General features: G+C 38.9%; 1 pseudogene; it reads left to right on the plus strand.

The window, feature by feature from the left end:
• Positions 1-627: 627 nt before the first annotated feature.
• LOC101110681 (putative elongation factor 1-alpha-like 3) lies at positions 628-2217 on the plus strand (annotated as a pseudogene).
• The last annotated feature ends 18517 nt before the right edge of the window (positions 2218-20734 follow it).

Genomic DNA, 20734 nt, shown 5'->3' on the forward strand with positions numbered 1-20734 from the left:
ATCTTGAAAGAATGCTATACGTTGAACTCTGAGTAACAGCCTTAGAAACCAATCACATATAAACAAGAATGATTCCAGTTTGCCAACATCAATCATAATTCTTGGGAAACAATTTATGTAAACTTTCTCCATTAAAAAAAAATAAACTTTTTGGTTTTTAACTCTTCTTGTGGTACATTTGAGTTTCTACCCAAATCTGTGTCTCTTGAATTGCAATTCCTGACTCCTAAATAAATGTTTTTCCCTTATCTTACAGCACTGCTTTTATTTCTATATCAACAAAAGGAGATGATAATCTTTGAATTTACAATTCAGCCCGACTCCAAGAATGTGAATTCTAGTGAGCTTGACAGAGATACCATAAGGAAATAATTTTTAAATGCCATCAAATATTATTCAAAAGATACATCAAATATATTCACCACAGAGCTGATGACAGAGGAAATAATTATAAATTCCCTAACTAAAATTCCAAACACCAAGTGCATGATTAAATGCTTATATAGGAGTTGGCCATTTTTTTAACTTAGTTGTGGGAAATTCTCCATATTTAATTTTGGTAAAGCTTTTTTACAACATGTTTGTTTCTATAACACAGGTGCCATGGAAACCACCACTAAAGCCGAGATGGAGAAAGAAAGGACTCATATTAACATCATCATTATTGGACACATAGATTCAGGTGAGTCCAGCACTACTGGCCATTTGATCTACAAATGTGGTAGAATTGACAAAAGAACCATTGAAAAGTTTGAGAAGGAGGCTACTGAGATGGGAGAGATCTCCTTTACATACCCCTGGGTCTTGGGTAAACTGAACACCAATGGTGAGCTTGGTATCATCATTGACAATTCCATGTGAAAATATAAAACCAGTAAGTATTACATGACCATCATCCATGGCCTATGACACAGGGAATTTAACAAAAACATGATTGATTATAGGCACATCTGATACTGATTCTCCTTGTTGATTGCTGTTGCTGGTATTGTTGAATCGGAAGCTGGTATATACTAGAATGGGCAGATCTGTGAATGTGCCCATCTGGCTTACGTGTGTGTGTGTCTGTGTGTGTGTGTGTGTGTGTCTGTGTGTGTATGTTAGTCGCTCACTCATGTCCAGCTCTTTGCAACCCCATGAACTGTAGCCTGCCAGGGTCCTCTGTCCACAGAATTCTCCAGGCAAGAATACTGGAGTGGGTTGCTAATCCCTTCTCCAGGAGATTTTCCCAACCCAGAAATCGAACTCTGGTGTCCTGCATTGCAGGCAGATTCTTCGCTGACTGAGCCACCAGGGAGGCCCTCTGTGGCTTACATGCTGGTCATGAAACAACTAATTGTTGGTGTTAATAAAATGGATTCCACTAAGCTACTATTTCAGCCAGAGAGATAATGAGGAAATCATTAACAAAGTCAGCACCTACATTAAGAAATTGGCTACAACCCAGGCACAGTAGCATTTGTGCTAGTTTCTGGTTCGAATGCAGACAACATGCTGGAGTTAAGTACAGATATGTCTTGGTTCGTTACCCATAAATATAGTAATGCCAGTGCTGAAATCTCTGGATTGTGTCCTGCCCACCAATTCTTCTCATTAACAGGAATTTGGGTTATTCTTCCAGGATGTCTACAAAACTGGTGGTACTGGGACTGTCTCTGTGTGCTGAGTAGAGACTGCTGTTCTCAAACCTGGCGTACTCGTTACCTTTGCTCCAAACGACATTACAACTGAAGGTAAAGTCTGTTGAATCGCATCATGAGCTTTGAATGTAGCTCTTCATGGGGCTAATGTAGACTTCAGTGTAAAGAATGTGACTGTCAAAGATACTCATCATAGCACTGTGGCTGGCGATAGCAAAAATGACCCACTATTGGAAGAAGCTGGCTTCAACACTCCAGTGATTACCCTAAATCACCCCAGTCATATCAGTGCTGGCTATGCACCTGTTGCTGAATTGTCAGGTACCTCACATCGCTTGCGAGTTTGCTGAGCTGAAAGAGAAGATTGATCACCACTCTGGTAAGAAGCTAAAAGATGGCCTCAAATTTTTGAAATCTGGTTGATGTGCTTCTTGGAAGCTTAGGTGTTAATAGCTTCTCTGGCTATCCATATTTGGCTATTTGTGACGTGAGATGGACCACTGCTGTGGGTGTCATCAAATTCGTGGACCAGAAGGCTGCTGGAGCTGGTCAGGTCACTGTTTGCTCCGAAAACTGAGTAAGGTAAACAAATATTATCCCCAGTATCCGCCATCCTAGTCTTAAGCAGACAGGTGGGAGAAGGTATCAGAAGTGTTTCTCTCAACTGGCCTGTTTAATAGTAAAAGTTTGGTTAATAACAATGCATTGTAAAACCTGCAGAGGGAAAGGAGGGTGTTTTGTGGATCATTTGATTATTTTTCTGTGGCAATTGTAAGTTGCTTGTTTTTAAAATCAGTGTTTTAATGAAAACAACTTGACCAAAAATCTTGAATTTTGAGATCCTTTAAAACAAAATTTAATGAGAAAATTCAGTGTAAAAAAATAAAATGCATCTATACCTATAAGATTATCCTTCCCAAAATAAAAATAAAATGAAGATATGTAGATACATGGATAAATATATACACATTTAGAAATGTAGAAAAATAACTGAAGGTAATCAGTTGATAGCAGTAATTATCTCTTAATATTTACAGGTGTTTGTTTTCTAAAATTCTATTTTCCTTTTTAAACCATGCATGTACACTTTTAGTTTGAAATTAAGCTAGTTTTTAGAATTTTGTGAATCTGTAGAATTAATCATTAGTCTTCTTTTGGATTCCTTAGCCTGATTTCTTTCAAGCTAAAGTATTTGATTTCACAGCTAACCTGAGTCACTACCCATGGCGGATTCATGTTGATGTATAGCAAAACCAATACAATATTGTAAAGTAATTAACCTTCAATTAAAATAAATAAATATATATATATATATATATTTTAAAAGCAATACATAAAAGCACCCTCCGCTCTTAAAATTGCTATTTCTCCATGTATGACATCAGAAAAATATCTGACCTGCACAAAGACAAAAAGATAAATATGAAATCTTGGAAATGTGAGGAAAGTGAGCTGCTTCAGGATTTAGAGAGGCCAAAATAAAACAGGAAGTCCAAGGAAGCTTCTACAGACTCCTAATTTGGTTAAGGTAAAGGGTACATGAAAACCACAGGGATTACAGTGAAGACACCTGAAAAAACATGTTTCATTCAGGTGATTAAGATAAACACCAACAGAGATAAGTCATGTAGATAGCATGTACTCCTTATATAAAGTGTTGAAAGTAGTACCTCACCTCTTTGATCTTCTTCCCCCAAACCCATAACCTCGGTCTAATCATGACGAACAAATCATATGAATCCCAGTTGAGGGACATTCTTCAAAATGCCTGACTAGTAATCCTCAAAACATAAAGTCATTGAAAATGAGTCTGAGAAACTGTCAGAACCAAGAGGTCCTAAGGACACACGATGGCTAAATGCAATGTGGTATCAAGAATGGGACACTGAAACAGAGAAAGGAAATGAAGTTTAAAAGAAAAATGGAAATTTGAATACAGTATAGAATTTAGTAAATAATGAGATTAATGTATCAATATTGGTTCAGTAGTTATAATATTTACCTTAATAAAGTTTTAATAATAGGAAAACTAGGTGTGGAGTATATCAGAAGTCTCTATACTATCTTTCATAACTTTTATATAAGTCTCACTTAAGTCAGTTCAGTTGCTCAGTCATGTCTGACTATGTGACCACGTGGACTGCAGTACGCCAGGCTTCCCTGTCCATCACCAACACCCAGAGATTACCCAAACCCATGACCATTGAGTCCATGATGCCATCGAACCATCTCATCCTCCATCATCCCCTTCTCCTCCTGCCTTCAATCTTCCCATCATCAGGGTCTTTTTCAAAGAGTCAGTTCTTCACATCAGGTGGCCAAAGTATTGGGATTTCAGCTTCAGCATCAGTCCTTCCAATGAATATTGAGGACTAATCTCCTCTAGGATGGACTGGTTGGATCTCCTTGCTCTCCAAGGGACTCTCAAGAGTCTTCTCCCACACCACAGTTCAAAAGCATAAATTCTTCGGTGCTCAGCTTTCTTCACAGTCCAACTCTCACATCCATACATGACTACTGGAAAAACCAAAGCTTTGATTAGACAGACCTTTCTTGGCAAAGTACTGTCTTTGCTTTTTAATATGCTGTCTAGGTTGGTCATAACTTTCTTTCCAAGGAGCAGGTGTCATTTAATTTCATAGCTGCAGTCACCATCTACAGTGATTTTGGAAGCCAAGAAAATAAAGTCTGTCACTGTTTCCATTGTTTCTCCATTTATTTGTCATGAAGTGATAAGAATAGATGCCATGATCTTAGTTTTCAGAATGTTGAGCTTTAAGCCAACTTTTTCACTCTCCTCTTTCACTTTCATCAAGAGGCTCTTTAGGCCTCTTCACTTTCTGCCATAAGTATGGTGCCACCTGCATATCTGAGGTTATTGATATTTCTCCCAGCAATCTTGATTCCAGCTTGTGCTTCTTTCAGTCCAGCATTTTGCATGATGTACTCTGCATATAAGTTAAATAAGCAGGGTGACAATATACAGCCTTGATGTACTCCTTTCCTGATTTGGAAACAGGCTGTTGTTCCATGTCCAGTTCTAACTGTTGCTTCTTGACCAGTATACAGATTTCTCAGGAGGCAGGTCTGTGGGGGGCGCTCCGCAGAAAGAGAGAGGCAGTGGAACTTCCCTCAGCAGAGCTGAGGGGTCCCGAGGAAAAGTGAGCCTGCTGTCCGCCAACCCAGCCCCTCAGCAAGCGAGAGACAATCAGACACGACCGGGGTTCCGTCGGAGCAGTTCCGTTTTATTGCCGCAAGCTCCTGGCTTATAAAGGCAAGCGGGAGGATTTTGCGAGGGACTTTCCATAGTTGCACCAACCACCTTAAAGGTCAAATTGTCATGTGCCATCATTATAACAGGAGTCTATGGTGATCACGCGCTGTCCACGTGCACGGAAATCAAGAGAATCAATCAAAAGTTTTGACAAACAACATAGACCACGCCCCTATCTCTTCCGCCAGGTGCCATCTTAGTTTCTGACCACAAAGCTAGCCCTTCTCTTTTTCTTTTTTAAGGTTTCCCATTTAGGGCCCCACACAGGTCAGGTGGTCTGGTATTCTCATCTCTTTCAGAATTTTCCACAGTTTGTTGTGATCCACATAGTCAAATGCTTTCAGTTCAGTTCAGTCACTCAGCCGTGTCTGACTCTGTGACCCCATGAATCACAGCACACCAGGCCTCCCTGTCCATCACCACCTACCAGAGTTCAACCAAACTCATGTGCATTGAGTCGGTGATGCCATCCAGCCATCTCATCCTCTGTCATTCCCTTCTCCTCCTGCCCCCAATCCCTCCCAGGATCAAAATCTTTTCCAATGAGTCAACTCTTTGCATCAAGTGGCCAAAGTATTGGAGTTTCAGCCTCAGCATCAGTCCTTCCAATGAACACCCAGGACTGGTCTCCTTTAGGATGGACTGGTTGGATCTCCTTGCAACCCAAGGGACTCTCAAGAGTCTTCTCCAACACCACAGTTCAAAAGCATCAATTCTTTGGCACTCAGCTTTCTTCACAGTCCAGCTCTCACATCCATACATGACCACTGGTAAAACCATAGCCTTGACTAGATGGCCTTTGTTGTCAAAGGCTTTGGTATAGTTAATAAAGCAGAAGTAGATGTTTTTCTGGAACTCTCTTGCTTTCTTGATGATCCAAGGGATGTTGGCAGTTTGATCTCTGGTTCTTCTGCCTTTTCTAAAACCAACTTGAAAATCTGACGGTTCATAATTCACACTGTTGAAGCCTGGCTTGGAGAACTTTGAGCATTACTTTGCTAGCCTGTGATATGAGTGCAATTGTGCAGTAGTTTGAACATTCTTTGGTATTGCCTTTCTTTGGGATTAGAGTGAAAACTGACCATTTTAGTCCTGTGGCCACTGCTGAGTTTTCCAAATTTGCTGGCATATTGAGTGCAGCACTTTCACAGCATCATCTTTCAGGATTTGAAATAGCTCAACTGGAATTCCATCACCTCCACTAACTTTGTTCGTAGTGATGCTTCCTAAGGCCCATTTAGGGCTTCGCATTCCAGGATGTCTGGCTCTAGGTGAGTGATCACACCATTGTGATTATCTGGGTCATGATGATCTTTTTTGTATAGTTCTTCTGTGTATTGTTGCCACCTCTTCTTAATATTTTCTGCTTCTGTTAGGTCCATACCATTTCTATCCTTTATTGATCGCATCATTGCATGAAATAAGCCCTTGGTATCTCTAATTTTCTTGAAGAGATATCTAGTCTTTCCCATCCTATTGCTTTCCTCTATGTCTTGCACTAATCACTGAGGAAGGCTTTCTTATCTCTCCTTGCTATTCTTTGGAACTCTGCATTCAAATGGGAATATCTTTCCTTTTCTCCTTTGCCTTTTGCTTCTCTTCTTTTCACAGCTATTTGTAAGGCCTTCTCAAACAATCATTTTGCCTTTTTGCATTTCTTTTTATTGGGGATAGTCGTGATCACTGCCTCCTGTACAATGTTATGAACCTCTGTCCATAGTTCTTCAGGTACTCTGTCTATCTGATCTAATCCCTTGAATCTATTTGTCACTTCCCCTGTATAATTGTAAGGGGTTTGATTTAGGTCATACCTGAATGGTCTATTGATTTTCCCTGCTTTCTTCTATGTAAGTCTAAATCTACCCTAAAATGAAACGTTAATTTAAAAATTGTATGCATAAACACATATGCATGAACAGTGTTTTTCACTACTGCTGACAGCATTGACACCCCTCCTTGAGTACAGTCACTTGAAACAGATACTGTTTAGTTCATTCTTGTGTTTCCTACAACTGCTTTAACTATGCCTTTTACGCAGTCACTACATGATAAAGGTCCATGGAGCTGAAAGAGAAGAGGATCTGAAGTCCAGGGCCCACCTGATTTTATGGTAAGAAAAAGTTCCTGTTTTCTTTTCCCACTTGCAGCAGTTATTGCAGAATTTAGCCTGATTATGAGAGAAAGACCCATAATGGTGGACTGAAATTGAAAAAATGAAAAAAAATGAACAGTTTCAGCCATCGCATTTGCAGTAACATATACAAATCTCATTGGACCTGTGGGCGTTTTAATGTACAAAATTACCATAAATTTCTTTGCTTAAGGTTTGAAAGTCAAAACAAGGAGAATACATTCAAGAAGATAACACAAAAGACCTGCATTTTGAAGGTTCTGAGAGATTAAATTAAAAAAAATAAACATGTGAACACCCTTTAAAAATTATCACACAATCAAATTAGCCCTGCTTAAATTGCTTCCAGTGTAGAGCATCTGAAAGTCCTAGTGCTCCCTGGTGATCACAGTGAATACAGATGTGTTACATCACGTTGGAGGGCCCATTTTAATGGCAGGAACCATACAATGTAATGTAGAATGAGATCACAACTATAAGTACATGGAACATACACACACACACACACACACAAAAAAAAAACTATTAAACTCAGCTCAATGTTTCTTGATGATTTCTTCCATTATTATTCATGTTACTTTGTACTTATTTCCTGTATCTGCTTGTAAGTTTTATATTTTCTCCTCTGAGCTATAAATAAGTACTTATAACTTGTTAATGCTTGTATCCTCAGAATATTACAGAGTTCAGCACATAAGAGACACTTTCTATTGAACAAGTATTTCTGGAGCATTTACTAGAAGATGTGAAATACAGAAAAAGTCCCAGTATTCTGTTCCAGTGGCAATTATATTCTAATGGGTTAAAATGCTTGAAGGTAGCAGGCATAAAGGAAGAAAATTAGAGCAGGTTAGGAGGAATTGGAATTGGAAAGGGAAACAAGTTGGAGTATTAAGCAAGGTGGTTGCATTGATGAGGTGGGATTCGAACAAAAGTTAGAAGGAAATAATGGTTTCAGGCAAGCAGATATCTAGGGGCAAAGCATTTCAGGTAGAAAAATAGGGCAGTGGCTCTATAATATACATTTGCCTGGCATGTTCAAAGAGGAGCCAGGAGGCCAAAGTACCTGGAGCAAGGTGAAGAAAAAGAAGGAGGGCAGGGAAAGTCAGGCCATGAAAGGCCTTGTAGGGCAGTATAAAGACTTGTGCTTTCCTTTGCAATAAAATGGGGAACAGTTGCTGACTTTTGAGCAAGTGTAATATCATCAGACCTACATTTTCAAAAGCTCACTTTGGCTGCTGTGTGGGGAATAGATTATGTAGTAACTAAGGCAGAAGCAAAAAGATCTGTTAGGAGGTGAGTTATACATAACTTTGGTGGCTCAGACCAAAGGAGTAAGTATGTCCATGATGAGCATTAGTTGAATGCTGGGTACATTAAAGTCGAATCAACAGGATTTTATCATAGAGTTAACAAATAGTTTAAATAAAGATTGGCCAACATTCCTTAGTAAACATCACCAAGTGCCAAAGGCTTTAAAAAACATTTATGGGCAAAGAAACTCAAAATAAAACAAGACCATATCTGCTACATTAGCATTATGTCTATTACATTTCTATCTTGTCAAGAATGACTAATTGTGGGACTTCAGCCTTAGAATATTGGCAACTGGCTTGCAGACTTCCAGGGTTTTTATTTAGAGACAGAGTTTGAGAACCACTCAGCTGTCCAAACTTGAGGAACTAAGATGCTGATATTGAAACTGTCTTTTCCCAGGTATCATGAGGGGCATCTCACATATTCAAAGGAACACCACTGTCTGATTTCAACCTGACATTGGGGAGTGCTTCTAGAGCCAGCAGGCAGGAAGGCTCATGATACTGAGTCCTAGTTCTTACTCTGCTTACCGATCGATACCACTTTCTGGTGCTCATTATTTTGATGAAGATATTAGCAGAGCAACAGTAAAAATTAAAGTACTCCATAACCTCAGCAGCCACCATTAGCTTCTGAAATATTATTGCACGTTTGCTTTACTGTCACTTTATAAAAGCACTTCCCGAAAGGCAAGGAAGCCAAAAAAGGAGAAAAATATCTGCTGCTGGCCGTAAAGAGGAGGATGGTTATCTCTTTGCACACTGCACCTTCCCCTTTCCCAAAGCAACAAGGGGCACAGAGACCTGAGTCTCCTTTTTGCTGAACTTGGCAAGAAACTGGTAGATATCTTCTAGAGTATGTGGAGGGCAGAAAATACCTCTCCAAAGATCAATCCTATTTTCCTTTCTCATTCTTCCTTTCTTAAGTCTTCTCTCCGCTTTCACTGGTCTCCCAGGGATCCAAGCTTGCTCACAGGAAATTAACCGAAATTAGTTAGGTACATCTCATCTGCCCTCTGTCCCGTGGATACATGTTAAGTTGCAGAATATCAGACTTTGCCCACCTCCCATCCATCAGGTGGGGACATTGTTTTATTTACAGGGGGGTGGGGTTGGGGAGCATGGTATATTTCCTCGGGGAAGAGAAGAAAGATATTGATATTTGGGGCATGTTCAGACTCCCCAAATCAGCTGCATAGCAGCAGCAGCCCCTCTAATTTCATACCTAATTCCAGGTCATGCTGAGAATGCGAGGTCCCGGTCTTTCTCTTTACAAAATTGTATCACTCTATACACTCTCTGCCTCACAGGGCTTTTCTGAAGACAAATGAAATAACATCATCTGTTCAATACAAGCCTGTCCCCTCACAACTCAATGAAAGATACTATGTATTATGGACCACACTTTCTCTTCTGCAGCATACAGTACTTCCTATGTTTATTCACAGTGGTATCTCATTTTGCATAGGAAAGTGAAGGCCCGGATATTTGCATTTCCCCCAGTGGTCCCACTCTCCTGGCCAAGAAACACATGAAGAAGGGTCTTCACTGGCCCAGAGCCCCTGATAGGATTTCATTCATGCCCGCCACTCACTGACAGAGAAATCCCCCCACAAGAAGGCTGGGCTCTCATAAAGAGCTCTGCCAGATTCAGGAAGACGTGGCTTTTTGTTCAACACCATAGGACCCTGTGTGACACTCCACGGCCCAGGCTAGGGGCTGTCACAGCAGCCTTTCACAATTCAAAGAGAAAGGGAAAAGAGCCTGCCTTTGAGCATCAGAGATGTGGGAGAGGCAGGAATCAAATCATGAATAAATAAATAAAAACACCAACAGCTGTGATATTTAAAACAGACAATCACTATAATAGCAAATGACAACCCTGCAGCCTGCAGAATCTGCTAATAAACTGTCTGCTGTGACTGTTATTAAAGATAAACTTATGAGCGATGATTATTCAACCATTAAACCTAAGTGGAAATCAAAGGAAAATCTGTGTCAGATGATATATTTGGTGCCGTGTGGCCTAGGAAAATTACTCATCAAATTTGAATCCTGATGTCTTTGTCCTCTAAGGATTGGTCCCTTGAAATTTCGGTCCCATTTATGCAGAGGCTTTCTTCTTTTTTTCTTTTAATTATAATTTTAGTTTGCTAAAAAGTGGCTTTTTAAAAAAAAATAAACTGCTATAATAAGCACATCTCATGTCATTATCCACGGACTGACGGACATGCCATTCAATTCAGCAAGGGCACAGCTACCGGAAGGCGAGAATCTAAGAAATTCCTCAGATCCACCTGCTCAGCAGAGCCCCTTCAGCCCCGAGGCTGCTGTTGAAAAAGCCACCAAGAAATCTGGATTGTGGGTAGCTTGGTCGATATATTAGCTAATTTTCACCTAACAAGAACCCAGTTCCAATTCAGAGGTCAGCCGATTCACATTTCACTTGGCTCTCAGTCACTGCCATTGCTATTATAGTCCATGACACAGTTAATAGGAAGAGTGGCCTATTATGGCAGCAACAACATTATAGAATAAGATTGTTATATAAGCATACCATTTTGAAGACATAAAAGAATGGTCCAGATTGAAAATAATCTTCAGTTAATGTCCTATATTATTATTATACATGCGATGTGGCAGAGCATAACAGAGTCAGAGCTATTCAATCTGGTAGGATTGTCAAGGATTGCCTTTCAAACTGCTGCTTGATATTAGTATTTCCTGAGAGCTTTGAATTAGGAATTTAAATTAATCTCCAATAATCAGGGTAATAGTCTTAATTTTTAAAAAAAGAAACAATATCAACTACTAAATTTGCACAACCTAAAGTGGTGCAAAATTATCTGACAGGTTAAGGCAATAGTCAATAAAACTTCGCCTTTGTTAATATCCTGCATTTTTTGTTTTATTTTTTGCCCTTTCCACTTAACCTGTTTTAATGTCTCCATTTGATGATATCTTCTTCAGAAAGACTTGCTGTGGTTGGGGAGGGGGGTCTCCATCCTCTCAATGTCAGTAATAAAATGTACCTGCTGAATACATACTATATATTCAAAATGTAGATATACACTTTCAAAGAATAAATTAATATATGGCCTAAGAATGTGGATTTAGGCCTAATTTGTTTGTGTGTGTTAGTCATTCAGTTGTGTCTGACTCTTTGTGACTGCATGGACTATAGCCAACCGGGCTCCTCTGTTCATGGAATTTTTCAGGCAAGAATACTGGAGTGGATGCCATTTCCTTTTCCAGGGGATCTTCCCAACCCAGGGATTGAACCCAAGTCTCCTGCTTGGCAGGCAGATTCTTTACCACTTAGCCACCTGGGAAGCCCAAGAGCACCATTACCATAATGCCAAAACAAGACAAAGGTGCTGCAAAAGAAAAAAAAGAAATTATAGGCCAATAGCTTTGATGAATATAGATTTGAAAATCCTTAATGGTGAGGTCTGTGGTACACTGGCCAAAAGGAACAATTTATGCTCAACTCTAGCTGATTGCTGCCAGACAGCCTTTATGTGTGTGTGTGTGTGTGTGTGTGTGTGTGTATATATATATATATATATATATATATGAAGGCAATGGCACCCCACTCCAGTGCTCTTGCCTGGAAAATCCCATGGATGGAGGAGCCTGGTAGGCAGCAGCCCATGAGGTCGCTAAGAGTCAGAGATAACTGAGCAACTTCACTTTCACTTTTCACTTTCATGCATTGGAGAAGGAAATGGCAACCCACTCCAGTATTCTTGCCTGGAGAATCCCAGGGATGGAGGAACCCAGTGGGCTGCCATCTATGGGGCTGCACAGAGTTGGACACAACTGAAGGGACTTAGCAGCATATGTATATATATATTTTAAGTGTTAGTAACTCAGTCATGTTTGACTCTTTGCAACCCCATGGACTGTAGCCTGCCTGGGGATTGAACCCAAGTCTCCTGTGTTTCAGGCAGAGTCTTTACCACCTGAGCCACCAAGGAAGACTGTGTATAGTATATACAAAAGTCAAGAGGTTAAGCACCAGCTTCATTCAAATACTATGAGTAGGAAAGAGTCCCACATAAAGTCTGGAAATGGGGATTCAAAACGTTGGTGCTGGAACTACAAGGTGACAATCACATAAGTAGCATTTACACTGAATTCATGAGTGTTTCAAGAAACTGTAAAACACAATTCTCATGAATGGCTGGATGTTTGAATCACCTGGAAGGTTTTGTTTGCTTTCCTTTTCAGTCCAGATTTCCAGGTCACCTCCTTAACCAGAAAAGTAAAAATATCCGGGAAGACCACCCACGGATTTGTCTTTATATTTGATAACAACTGCTGGATGGGCAACTTAGCTTCCCCACGACTTCCATCTATTCTGTGAGCCACTTTGTGAAAGGAATGAAGTCCCTTGAAATGCTGTTACTTCAACAAAGCCAAGGTTAACCTAAACATTTACCTAGTGAGACAGCTGAAGTACTATGAAGAATGAAAGAGCTTGATCATATGCTCAATCTCTGAATATCATAAAATGAAACTAAAATAAACCTCTTTGGATTTGGTAGGTAAATGCTGCAGTGTGAGCTAGGAAATAGCCAAGAGCTTTTCTTTTATACACTGGACATTTTTATAATGAAAGTTTACTCAAGGAAAGTAAAACCACATGCTGCATCTAAAGAGACCCTTCTGCTCGCAAGGACCCAGCAGTAATCTGAAATACTGTGATCATTTTCCTGATGTGCCAACAGAATGTGCCTGTTCTTTTGACAGATGTGTTCCTTACAAGTTGTGCAAACGTGAATATTTTCAAGTAGTTGAAACAATGACCCCTATATTTAAAGAAAACATGAAATGAATATTTTTTTATTACAAAGTATTTAGAGTTTTTTAAACAACCTCAAATGTGTTTGTTTTGTTTTTTACTATAGAACTGTAGAATAACTCGCTTGTTATTATGTTCACACGGGTGTTATTATGCAGAACTCTAGAACACAAAACCACAGATGACACAAGGCTGCTAATTAGAAAACTGGTGTACTAAAATTTGGGGAAAAAAGGACACATCTGAATTATGAAAAAAACCACATTACTAAAAACATAATTTAATGATTGCTCTTTAGTGCTAAAGTCAACAGTTCTTAACATGGATACACCATCATTTTGAAAGTGGAAAAAAATATAATGTGCTTTACACCAGATTGTCAGAAATGTGTGTGTTCCTTAAAGTGAATCACACCATTAGAACTTGCATTTATATGAAACTTGTATTTTCTAACTTTTATTCATATGAGCCATTTAATTGTTACCTTCTCATTAGTGAGACTTTTTAAAAACTATGTATGGGAAATTAAACAGCAAAGCAAATATCCACTATTGTTGTTATCCCCATTTTACAGATGAAAAAAATAGATTCAGGGAAATTAAGAGTTCTGTCCAAGGTCACACATGGAGTAAGTGATAGAAGTGGAAATTCAATTCACATTTTCTGGCTCCCAACTCATTTTCATCAGAAATGCAAAGAAACAGCTTGCAAATGTTAATGAACAATTTTCCTTTGGCTCTGTATAAAGTAGAGCCAAAATGTCATTTTGTAGGACCTAGAAATGAATTCTTGGCCCGAAATAGGATTGCCATCAATTTTCATCCAAAAGTTAAAGCATATTTAGGCCAAAAATCCAGCAAATATGGGCTTTTTGTCTACAGTGGTTAGAGGAAAGAAGAGAACAAAAAGTTTCTCAACAAATCTATCCTTCGCTTGTGAGCTGGTTCATAAGTCAGTTAGTCTTTGGGTGAAAGGAAATAAATTCATCACCTGTACTGACTGACTGTTTCTATGAAAGGTATCAAAGTAAAGAAACAATTATAGTTTGTATGCAATAAAGTTCATCTTAAAGCTATAAGAAAACAAGATGAGTATCAGATTCTCTTCACGAATACCTTGGGAAGGTGAGTAGGAAAGATTGAAAAGCGAAAGTGTTAGTAGCTCAGTCATGTCTGACTTTTTGCAACCCATGGAATGTAGCCCTTCAGACTCCTCTGTCCATGGAATTCTCCAGGCAAGAATACTGGAGTGGATTACCATTCCCTTCTCCAGGGGATCTTCCCAATCCAGGGATTGAATCCCTATCTCCCACATTGCAGGCAGATTCTTTACTGTCTGAGCCACCAGGAAAGAACTGAAGACCTGCAGCAAAGCCTGATGGGGCTTCCCAGGTGGCACCAGTGTAAAGAACCCTCCTGCTAATGCAGGGGAAGTAGGAGTTGCAGGTTTGTTCCCCTTCCCAAGGTATTCTGTTGGGAAGATCTGGCAGAGGGCATGGCAACCCACTCTAGTATTCTTGCCTGGAGAATCTCCATGGACAGAGGAGCCTGGTGTGCTACAATCCATAGGGTCACAAAGAGTCAAACACAACTGAAGCAACTTAGCACACAAGCACCAGAGCCTGTTACCTTGCCAGAGATATTTGGTACAAGGTTTGGGGAAATGCTTACTTTCCACCTCTTATGTTTCCTTTCATGTGGCGGACTGTGACAATGTAATGTGTTAGCATTAAAGTTCTGGTCTTCCTACATCCCCTAATTCACTCCATCCTCGCTAGTGGGTTTGGGAGAAGAAACTAGCAGATAGAGTTGGAACCTTCCTCTTCCCTCTGTTTTTGAGTCGGTCTGTCTATGGAGATCATGAATCACGGACAAGCCTCTATGCTGAGAGGCCCTGTCCTCTTGTTGGAAATATTTTAAATAATTGTCTGAGAATCAGACTATGAAATGGAGACTAGCCTTTTAGATTTGAACGAGGTTCTCTTTCCTAATTTGAAAACAAAGCCAAATTTTTATGTCAATTTCTAAGGTCACCAAACTTACAAGAAAAAATCCATCCATGCTCCCATAAATATTCACTTAGAAATTAAATAGTGTTTTTAATCTAAAACTTCATGAAGGAAACTAGTAAAGGATAAGTATATGCTTGAATATATGTGGTAACCATTAAACCATATTTGTGTCTGTGGTTCCAGGCCAATTGAGTAGGAAAAGAATAGTCTATTCAACAAATGGTGCTGGGAAAACTAGATGTCAAGATGTCAAAGTGTGAAATAGGACTCCTATTGCATGCTACATACAAAATGAAGTGAAAATGGATCATAGGGCTAAACATAAAAGCTGAAACTATGAAATTCTCAAAAGAAAACACAAGAGTACATTATTTTAACTTAGGTTAGCCAGTGGTTTCCAAATATGATACCAAGTGTACAGTGATAGGTTTTTTTAATGCAGAATATATAATGAGAATGATTAATGGTTACTACTTTTTAGCTGAGTAATAGTATTAGGGTTTTGAAAATTAATTTTTTGTTGGATAAACAAAATAGTGTATTTAAGGATAAATTATTTTAATATCTGAGATTTGGATGAATGAAGCATATAATGTATATATGACTAATTATAGCTATTGAATCTTTCAAAAATTAATATAAAAAGTAGATAAATTGGATATCATCAAAATGTAAACACTTGTGTTTCAAAGGACACTGTAGAGGAGGTAAAAATATAATACACAGAATTGGGGAAAATATTTGCAAGTGATATATCTAATAAGAGACTTTATCCAGAATATATTATCATGAAATTAAAAAATAAAAGACAAATAATCCAATTTTAAAAATAAGCAAGTAATTTGGAACTTCCCTGGTGGTCCAGTTGTTAAGAATCTGCCAGCTAATGCAGATCCCTGGTCTGGGAACTAAGATCCCCTATGTCTGGGGCAACTAAGCCTGTGCTCCACAGCTACTGAAACTCCTGAGTCTGCAGTGCTCTGAAGCCTGCCCACCACACACAGATCCTACATGCCCCACCACAGGTCCCATGTGCTGCAACTAAGGATCAGCACACCCAGATAAATAAATATTAAAAAAAAACAAAAATCAGCAAATAATTTGAACACATTTATTGAAATAATATCTGATAGCAATGGTAAAAATAAGCACATGAAAATATATTCAATGTCATCAGTCACTCAGTTCAGTACAGTCTCTCAGCTGTGTCCGACTCTTTGCTACCCCATGAATCACAGCACGTCAGGCCTCCCTGTCCATCACCAACTCCCGGAGCTCACTCAAACTCACGTCCATCGAGTCGGTGATGCCATCCAGGCATCTCATCCTCTGTCGTCCCCCTTCTCCTCCTGCCCCCAATCCCTCCCAGCATCAGAGTCTTTTCCAATGAGTCTGCTCTTTGCATGAGGTGGCCAAAGTACTGGAGTTTCATCTTTAGCATCTTTCCTTCCAAAGAACATCCAAGACTGATCTCCTTTAGAATGGACTGGTTGGATCTCCTTGCAGTCCAAGGGACTCTCAAGAGTCTTCTCCAACACCACAGTTCAAAAGCATCAATTCTTCGGCGCTCAGCTTTCTTCACAGTCCAACTCTCACATCCATACAACCATTGGAAAAAGCCTTGACTAGACAGACCATTGTTGACAAAGTAATGTCTCTGCTTTTGAATATGCTATCTAGGTTGGTCATAACTTTCCTCCCAAGGAGTAAGCGTCTTTTAATTTCATGGCTGCAATCACCATCTGCAGTGGTTTGGGAGCCCGAAAAATAAAGTCTGACACTGTTTCCCCATCTATTTCCCATGAAGTGATGAGACCAGATGCCATGATCTTAGTTTTCTGAATGTTGAGCTTTAAGCCAACTTTTTCACTCTCCTCTTTCACTTTCATCAAGAGGCTTTTAGTTCCTCTTCGCTTTCTGCCATAGGGTGGTGTCATCTACATATCTGAGGTTATTGATATTTCTCCTGGCAATCTTGATTCCAGCTTGTGATTCATCCAGCCCAGCATTTCTCATGATGTACTCTGCATATAAGTTAAAGAAGCAGGGTGACAATATACAGCCTTGACATACTCCTTTTCCTATTTGGAACCAGTCTGTTGTTCCATGTCCAGTTCTAACTGTTGCTTCCTGACCTGCATATAGGTTTCTCAAGAGGCCGGTCAGGTAGTCTGGTATTCCCATCAATTTCAGAATTTTCCACAGTTTATTGTAATCCACACAGTCAAAGGCTTTGGCATAGTCAATAAAGCAGAAACAGATGTTTTTCTCGAACTCTCTTGCTTTTTCCATGATCCAGCAGATGTTCGCAATTTGATCTCTGATTCCTCTGCCTTTTCTAAAACCAACTTGAACATCAGGATGTTCATGGTTCATGTATAGCTGAAGCCTGGCTTGGAGAATTTTGAGCATTACTTTACTAGCAAGTGAGATGAGCGCAATTGTGCGGTAGTTTGAGCATTCTTTAGCATTGCCTTTTTTGGGGATTGGAATGAAAACTGACCATTTCCAGTCCTGTGGCCACTGCTGAGTTTTCCAAATTTACTGACATATTGTGTGCAGCACTTTCACAGCATCATCTTTCAGGATTTGAAATAGCTCAACTGGAATTTCATCACCTACACTAACTTTGTTTGTAGTGATGCTTTCTAAGGCCCACTTAACTTCACATTCCAGGATGTCTGGCTCTAGGTGAGTGATCACACCATCGTGATTATCTTCATTCTGAGGATCTTTTTTGTACAGTTCTTCTGTGTATTCTTGCCACCTCTTCTAAATATCTTCTGCTTCTGTTAGGTCCCTACCATTTCTGTCCTTTATCAAACCCATCTTTGCATGAAATGTTCCCTTGGTATCTCTAATTTTCTTGAAGAGATCTCTAGTCTTTCCCATTCTGTTGTTTTCCTCTATTTCTTTGCATTGATTGCTGAGGAAGGCTTTCTTATCTCTTCTTGCTATTCTTTGGAACTCTGCATTTAGATGCCTATATCTTTCCTTTTCTCCTTTGCTTTTCGTTAGTCACTAGAGAAATGCAAATCAAAGCCACAAAAAAGTACTACTTATACACTATCATGGCTAAAATAAAAAGCATCCAACAATTACAGGTTTTGGTAAATATATAAAGAAATCAAACCCTCATATATCATGCATTGTTGGTGGGATTATATAATAGTACAGCCACTTTGGAAAACAGTAGAAACTCCCTCAAAATATTACAGAGTTAACTTGACCCAGCATTCCACTCCTAGGTATATAATCAAGAGAAATAAAACATACAGTCAAAAAATGTGTTCATGAGTATTCTCAACAGCATCATTCATAATAGGCAAAAAGTGAAAGGAACCCAATATTCATCAACTGATGAATGGATAAGCAAAATATGGTATATTCAGTCAATGAAAGTCTTCCCTTGTCAGCCTGCAATGTGGGAGCGTGGGTTCCATCCCTAGGTTGGAAAGATCCCTTGGAGAAGGGAAAGGCTACCCTGAAGAATTCCATGGACTGTATAGTCCATGGGGTCGCAAAGAGTCGGACATGAATGAGCGACTTTCACTTTTCACTTTTAGTCAGTCAAATGTTATTTGACCAAAAAAAGGAATGAAGTACTGATGAACATTGGAAAAAGTATATTAAGTGAAAGAAGACAGACTCAAAAGGCCACTGTGATTAATTTCAGGTATCAACTTGGCTGGCCTAAGGGATGACCTAATAACTGGAAAAACACTTTCTGGGTGTATCTGTGGGGTATTTCTGGAAGAGATTAGCATATAATTCCATAGACTGAGTGATGAGGTCCACCATCACCCACATAGGTGAGCATCATCCAATCCAGTAGGGATTCTAATGGAACAGAAAAGTGAAGGATAGGTGAATTCCCTCTTTTTCTTGGACATTCATCTTTTGCCTTTGAACATAAGTGCCCCATTTTGGGGGGGGGGACCTTCAATATAACCCAAGTTTATCTACCAGTTTCTCTATTTAGTATCCTTTGTTGAAAATTGTATTACTCAGAATTTCACCCAAATCCTTCTCATTCTTTACCATCTTCTTGTCCTTTTACAGACCCTAAAATACCATACTACCGTATATCTATATAAGTTGATTCTGCCTATCTTTCAAAACCCTTATAAAATGTCATCTTCTCTGTGGAGCCATTGCTGATTTCCTCCAATTAAATGTACCTCCCTCCATCGCTTCTTTGCTTTCCAGTTGACTCTGCTTTAGAGTAGTTATCTATAAGTTTGTGTTGTCTTCTCTCCTTCTAGGGCCTTCACAGTTGCCATCCACTGAGCTAGTGGCAACAGATACTATACATCACTCCATTCTATGGCATCTGTAGCATTCAAACATGCCAGCCATAGAGATTAAAATATTTGTGGGTTGGAATGAATTATCCATCAGCTTCACCACTTTTCACACTCATATGCATGTGTAGAGATAAAATGTTACATTATTACTTGAAATTTAAAAAATCAGAACTTTGACCTATTAAACTGTCCCTTCATGTTGAATGTTCTGATGCAGAAACATCATATATATTTATATATTTATACTGTGATTTTATCTTAAAATTTAAAAGCAAGATGAAAGATGAAATATGTTTCCTGGTATAGTAACATCCAATTTATGCAGTATCATAATGAAAGATAATTTTCCAGGTGATAGAAGCTTATCTCTTCAAGTACCAGAATTTTGAATAATTTTTTCTTATATTTATGAGTGAACATTTTTCTAAATTATGCTACACATATTAGTATATAACAAGAGGGCTTCTTCAGCTAGTTTATTGAGACGTCATCTTCAAAATTACTATGTTATATTAAACAAAGAACCCCAGTTATCACCTAGCACTTAAGTTGACTAGCATCCCTGAACTGAAAGCTGAGGCAGGTCCACTGAGCTGCATTCCCAGGAACTGTACATCTCATTTGCCATCTATTTCTTCTTTATAGAATGTCTTCACTCTGAGAATAGGGACTGTGCCTTCCATTTCTCTATGTCAATTTTATTGTGTTTTTATGTGTGCATTACACCAGTTATTGCTGACTTTCATTTTATAAAGAGAAATAGATTACCTATTAAAAGGAAAATCCTACTTTTGAAAAGGTTGAATAAGATAGTAGTTTTTTACAACTTTAAATAAAAATCCAGTTGGTTAAATTAAAGTCATTGAAAGAAGCTTAATTGAGGAATATTTTTTGGCTCTGAGCCCACTATTTTTCCATATGATTGTAAATTGGATACATTTTATTCACTTCAGACTTGTCTTTCAGTATTTTATTTCACTGAGGCCAGTAAATAAGTGTTAATAGCCATGTTGAGTTCAGTTAGACTACTTTCTTCACGTAAATTACCCATTTTGGCTATATTATTGCCAGCCAGGGTTTTGATTGTTGACATTTTTATTGAATGTTTGTGCAAGGAATGTTGATATCTGTATATATTGTTTTGACCCTTCACTAATCCTCTTTCATTTATTTCATCTGAAATATCTTTTTCCCCATGCCTTTATCATCCATCCATCAAAGTATGGATCGGAGAAAGCAATGGCACTC

Source organism: Ovis aries, chromosome 7 (genome assembly GCF_016772045.2).
Source record: "Ovis aries strain OAR_USU_Benz2616 breed Rambouillet chromosome 7, ARS-UI_Ramb_v3.0, whole genome shotgun sequence".
NCBI lineage: Eukaryota > Metazoa > Chordata > Mammalia > Artiodactyla > Bovidae > Ovis > Ovis aries.